This window comes from Microtus oregoni, unplaced genomic scaffold (assembly GCF_018167655.1).
Source record: "Microtus oregoni isolate MIOR12 unplaced genomic scaffold, Mior012 000028F_ref0000031, whole genome shotgun sequence".
Lineage (NCBI taxonomy): Eukaryota > Metazoa > Chordata > Mammalia > Rodentia > Cricetidae > Microtus > Microtus oregoni.
The window spans coordinates 1,931,295-1,937,833 of NW_024543087.1; positions in this window are offsets into that span (position 1 = coordinate 1,931,295).

Genomic DNA, 6,539 nt, shown 5'->3' on the forward strand with positions numbered 1-6,539 from the left:
CTCTGCTTGGCTAGTTCTTGATTCCAAACCCAGAGCATGGTTGGAGTAGCCAGAGCATGCCAGATGTGTCCTAGCGGGCTGGCAGAGGGGAGGGCGGAAGCGGTGCAAGCCTGTCTGTCCTTCTGGGACACAGGGTGTAGTAATAGGGGCGGCGGCGGGGCTGCGTCCCCAACACCCCAGCCGCCTGCCCGGCTAGCTTATGCCCCAAAATAATTACACGGACACTGTATTCTTTTAAACACTGCTTGGCCCATTCTCTTCTAGGCTAATTCTCACATATTAATTTAGCCCATTTCTAATCATCTGTGTGTAGCACCCCAAGGTGCGCTTACCGGGAAGATTCTAGCCTATGTCCATCCTGGGTTGGAGCTTCATCCCGGGAGCGGGGTATGGCGTCTCTCTCAGGCGTCTGCTCCCGAGAGCAGAGCGGTGGAGTCTCTGACCTCACTTCCTCTTTCTCCCAGCATTTTGTTCTGTTTACTCCACCCACAGGGCCAAGCAGTTTCTTTATTGGCCAATGACCTTCCTCCATCAACAGGGAAGGGTGACTCAGGAGTTCATCCTCCAGCACAGTAAAGTGAGAGCCTATTGGGGCCCAACCACTCATCTATAACAGGGTCAAGAAATGACAACTGGAAGAGGAGTGAACAAAGCAAGGAGCTTTAGGGAAGGGCCAACACTTGGACTAGAAACGGGAAATATTACGTCTTTTATCCACTGCTCCAGGAAGTGAGGAGGAAACCCACTCTCTGGGAAATACACCAGCAACCCTCTGACTTCGAGAGCCAAAGGGCATCTCACGACCCTTGTAAAATGAAGGGGGCGTCATGAGAGGAGAACAAGAGGGATGTCCTGGAATCTCAATGTGATTTCTGCCTGTCTCCGTGGGGCACTGGGCTAACGAGGAGATGCTGTCTCAGCATCCGTAGTTTTTGAGTTTGATCAGATGAACTGAGAAACACTTGAGCATCCCCATGTCCGGTGACCTGGGGAAGGGGCCTGGTCCACTACCTTCAGAGTGATAGCCCTTGGCACTGCATCTGTACCAGAGAGCCGTGAGGACTCTTAGGTGCCCGAGTTTGCACTTAGGTTGCTCTGAGGGTAGGCATAGTCCCATGTCATGCTCAGATTTCCCCTGAGGCAGGCTTATGTGAGAATGAGAGACTCTGGTATCAGCAGCCACTGAAACACTGTGAAATGGGAGGTGTAGAAGGAGCAGGGGGCCGCTTCCCGCCTCCCAGCTCCTGATCACTGGCTAGCTTTACCCCAAATAATCACACGGAAACTGTATTCTTTTAAACACTGCTTGGCCCATTAGCTCTAGCCTCTTACTGGCTAACTCTCACATCTTGATTAACCCATTTCTATTAATCTGTGTAGCACCACGAGATGGTGGCTTCCCAGGAAGGATCTTAACCTGCGTCCATCTTGAAGAGGAGAGCTATAGCGACTGCCTCACTTCCCTTCTTCCCAGCATTCTGTTTGGTCTACTCCACCTATCTAAATTCTGCCCTAACAGTCCAAGCAGCTTTCTTTATTAATTAACCAATGAAAGCAACAGATAGACTAATGACCCTCCTCCATCAGGGAGGGGCCCCACAGAGGGCAGACAGTCTTGTCATCCGTGCCTCCCCTCCCCCACCCCTGGTTATCTCACCGGAATGCAGCCCTTCCATGTTGTCCTGGCTTCTCTTCACTCTCCACATGCCCTAGCCTCAATGCCCCGCACCCCACCAAAACAACAACAACAAAAACCCAGCACCATCATTTGAACAGTTATCTGTGGAAGATCTGCTGGGATTTTATAGTTAGCAGAAATGCGTTTAAGCAGGTTAGTACCAGGGAGAGAAATACCTTTAGTCATTGGTGTCTGTGAAGTTCCCCCAAAACCAACAAGGAGACCAAGTCCCATACATAAAAACAAAGAGCTTTTATTCTACACAAGTTTGCAAACTCAGACTCTCTGTGTGTCCAACCTATTAGAATGATCGGAGACCCCGAGCTCAGTTGGGGTTGGGTTTTTATAGTAGTAAAGGTGGGGGTGAGGGATTTCTAAGATTCAGGACCCCTGATTGGCTGACATTTGTCTAGAGGTGTCCTGGTGGATGTGTGCTGGCAGGTGATCCAATCTACAATGGTTGGAACGTTAGGCATTTCCTTTGGATGGTCTGTTCCTGGGTGGTGCCTGGGTAATCTCCTTTTGTGTCCCTTCCTGCAACCAGGTATTGCCTCAGGGAAAACAGAGACCCATCATTGCTGGGGTCCAACTGTGTCTGGCTTCCTAGACTCTACACCCAGTTGTTTTTGTTGCTGTATTGTCTAAACTGGCAAACAAGCTAACTATACGCTGTAAACTGTGGTGGTCTGTGTAGGGCACAATCCCTACCCTGCATGACTAATGCCTTCCTAACTCTGCCGCGGAAGAAAACAGTTTCTTCATTGGGTTTTCACACCCATCACCACAAAGTCCAGGATCAGACAATGTCAGCCAAGGGATTCTTCCTTCTTAACTGAATGCAGTATAAAGGAAAAGGAAGGCCTGATTTATTCCAAACCTTTAATTAACAGGCACTTCGGGGAAACATTTTTTTGTTGTTGTTTTTTGTTTTTTTGACACAGGGTTTCTTTGTTTAGCCCTGGCTATCCAGGAACTCTCTTTGTAGACCAGGTTGGCCCTGAACTCACAGAGATCCACCTGCCTCTGCCTCTCAAGTGTTGGGATTAAAGGCCTGCGCCACCACTGTCTGGCTTCATGGAATCATTTTAAGCCCTGAGTGAATGCACGAGTCTTTAAGGATTAAAAATGTGTTGTAATAAAACTTACCTAAATCACTTAGAAAAAGATTGATAAGGAAGTTCTTAATTAGCTTAGCTCTCAAATTTAAAATTCAAAGTGACCATAAAGCCAGACCATTGCCTGTAACCAGGCAGATAAATTCAGCCAGTTCTGAATTAATATCACATTTTAAAAAACTTTTAAGGATAATTTTTAGGGAAAAAAAGCATGAGAGAGATGATAGCAAACACGGAATGAGTAGAGAAATGAGGCTTTTTGTTTTCTGCGACACAGTCTCACACAGCCACGGCTGATCTCAGACTTACTCTACGGCTAAAAACGACCTTGAATTTCTGACCCTCCTTGCACCAGCTCCTGAGTGCGGGATTATTGGCAGGTGCCATTAATGCTGGAGATGAAGCCCTTGTTGGGCAAACACTCTACTTAAAGTGAACTACATCCCGCTGAATAAATAAACGTGCATCCCAGTGCCAGGAACCTCTCAACAAATAAGCCAGGAAAGTGGGCCAGGTGTGTTAGCACATGCTTGCAGTTCCAACAGTTTGAGGCTAGCCTGGGTGATACAGCAAGATCCTGTTTCAAAACCACAAAGTCTTCTGTGCTTCCAAGTTATGACTTCACAGCTCAAGTTTTAACAACTGGCATACAGCCTTCCACACATTGAATCTGACCCTTGGCCATTCAGAAATGAGCACAGCCAGTAAAACCCTGGAGTTACTTTCTTAGGTGATTTATAGCAACCAAGATTTCTTCCCTGTATTTTTATGTGGCTTTTATTAAAACATAATGGATGTACAAGGCTCCAGAGTTTATGTATCTTCATAAACAGAAGCATCCCTCTTCAAAGCTAACCACTGTTAACAAACTCAAGTACACATTCCTCTCCCCAAAACTGTCCATACATATCTATGAGCATATGTGTGTTGGGCATAACTTTCGGCAACTTCAGACACACGCTTCTGTGTGCAGGCACATATTTTTGTGGGCCTGCATACATATACATGGAATGAATATTCTGCATTATTTTCTGGCTTTCAAAGTTTAATGTTTTAGAATTTTCTATATAGCCACTTATACATCAACCTCATTCATAAGACTATATAACAGTCCCATGCATGATTGTTACTGATACAGATATGGCTTGGTTCTCAGCTGGTAGCTGGTTTAGGTCATGCAAGCTTTTGGCTGTAGGGGCAGATGGGGGACTAAGGCTACAGGATGAGAGCCGGCTCTGAGCCCTGCCTGAGCTTCCTGGTTGGTCAGTGAGATAAGAACAAGCAGCTGGCTTTGTGGGAGCCTAGCCAGTTTGGATGTTCACCTTCCTAGAAATGCACGGAGGGGGGAGGACCTAGGACTTACCACAGGGCAGGGAAATCTGACTGCTCTTTGGGCTGGAGAGGGAGGGGGAGAGGAGTGGGGGGAGGGGGAGAAGGGTGGGAGGAGGGGGAGGGAAATGGGAGGCTGGGAGGAGGAGGAAATTTTTTTTTTCTTTTCTCAATAAAAAAAAAGTTAAAAAAAAAAAAAGAACAAGCAGCCTGCCGCCCCCACAACCCTGAATTCTGACACGCCTTGCCCTCTACAAAGCTGAGATGAAATAATTTCTTCTTCTCCCAACCACTTCCGTCCCATATTTTGTCTCAGCAATGGGGAAATTAATACAATAGTCATGTATGGCTGAACTGACCGCGTTTGGTCCCAGGCTTTTAATTTTACAGTGCTCAGAAGCTATTACTCTTCTAATTGGGTCATCGGTCCATTGCGACCTTATCCCTGTGCACAAGAAGAATGGATTCTGTTGTAATTTTCACGTGACTGTCCACACTTGTGCCATTCTAGGTATGATCACAGCAGTGAGATGCGGGCCCACTGTTTGCAGCTGTCACCTTCTCCACTGCTCCCTCTGGGGCTCTTATTTCCTGTACTTGCTACAATACACGGTTGGGACCTGGCATGTCTGTTTAATCAAAGAGCTCTATGCTGCACAGTGACCTCTACAATGAAGGGAGTGGGGACGTATTTCGAGGACCTGCATGAACATGAGTGAGCTGTGTATGGCGGTCACAGAACCGGCAGGGCACAGGGCAACCAGCCCTGGGAACCACAGCGCTGATGGGACACTCGCTGGATCATGGTCCTATGGTAACCACTCTTAACAGATGGGCCCATGCCAAAGAGTCAAGGAAACACACAGCTCTCCCAAGGTGCTCAAACTGTCAGGTTTATTCTGTAAAATAAGGCAAAGGTACAAATAACTCAGCAAAGATCAAACAGAGTTAAGAGGCCTTTTATAAGAAAAACATTTAGCAACCACTGTATTCTCAAGAACTCTCAACTATTTATAAATGTCTCTGCTTTTAATCTTTACAAAATTACATTTACCAAGAGAAGTTTAGCTTTTAAGAAGTATCATGACATGTTTCCAATAAAGCAAAGCAGTCAGTAGGAAGGTCAGCTTCCCTTGACGTTTGGGTGGACCTGTTTCTCGTGTAGAAACTTTCTCCGTCAGCTGGCAGAGACTGAGACTGGGGGGCATCAGACAAAAGTACTGCCCTGATTTTGTACCACCCTCGAGGTTGAACTTGGCCATCCAAATCACGAACTACAAAGGAAAGGCTATGTTTACTCTCATGATGGAGAGACTTCTGGTCTCATGTTGGCTTCTTGTACTAACTAGTTCCTTTAACCAGTCAGAAAAAGAGGGAGCTGCTTCTCCTGCTCTAGTATGATTGACGTGTTCTCCTCCAGGTATGGGAGTTGACAAAGGACAGTTTATCTTTTGGGCAGTTAATTAACTGTGATATGATCTTATATTTTCCAAAAAATCTCCTAATTAGCTACTAAAAATGCAGTAGCCCAAACCACCAAGCCATAATTTGTGCTTGTCCGGTCCTCAGTTTGGGACCTGCGTTTCTCTGGACAAAGTAGGCTGGTGACAATCCTCCGTGTCCTCTGCACACGGGGCTTTCCTAGCGTCCAGCAACCACGCGGAGCTTTTCACGGTTTCTGTTGCTTTAAAACTGTGAGGAAGTTATAAATTCAACGGTGATTTCTGCCAAACAGTTCAAACAACATTATAGATTTTTATAATCCTGATTCAAGTATATAAATTAGATTAACATGATATTCAATAAAAAATAAACACAAGTTCTAGCTCATTTCTGGTGCCATGAGACATAACAGCACCACCTATTTTCAGATGTCAGTGGTAAAATTGTAATTCAGTTTAAGCACCGTCTAAGTTAGCTGTTCGTGTTTACAGGGAGGTCACAGCCCTAACATCCCTGTAACTCAGGAAACCTGTTCATTCGCTATATCCTGGGTCCTGGGAAAGAACAGCATGCCCGGGAAGAAAGGGGGGAAGGCTTTGGGTTCAGGCTTCTCAGTACTTGAATTACTGAGTGTGTATGTAATATTTTCATAGACCCGTAGGCCTAGATCACACACAGAAGGCCCTAAGGAACGGTGCTGCTGCAGCCTGTGTCGCCATGGATCACACAGAAAACGCCGACCACAGCTTTGCAGCCTTAAGCATCCAACAGAAAAACAGAAGAGTTAACGCTAGCAATCCACTTCCATCTTTTTAGTCAAAACTTATCTTTTTATTCCATTTCAAAATGAAATATTCTAAACTCCATTTCAAAAATGAAGTATTCTAAATTGAAAAGTTTTTACTTAAAAACACTTGGATTAACGATGCTAGTTCTTAGAGACGGTAAATACATGCAAACGAAATAAAGTGCAC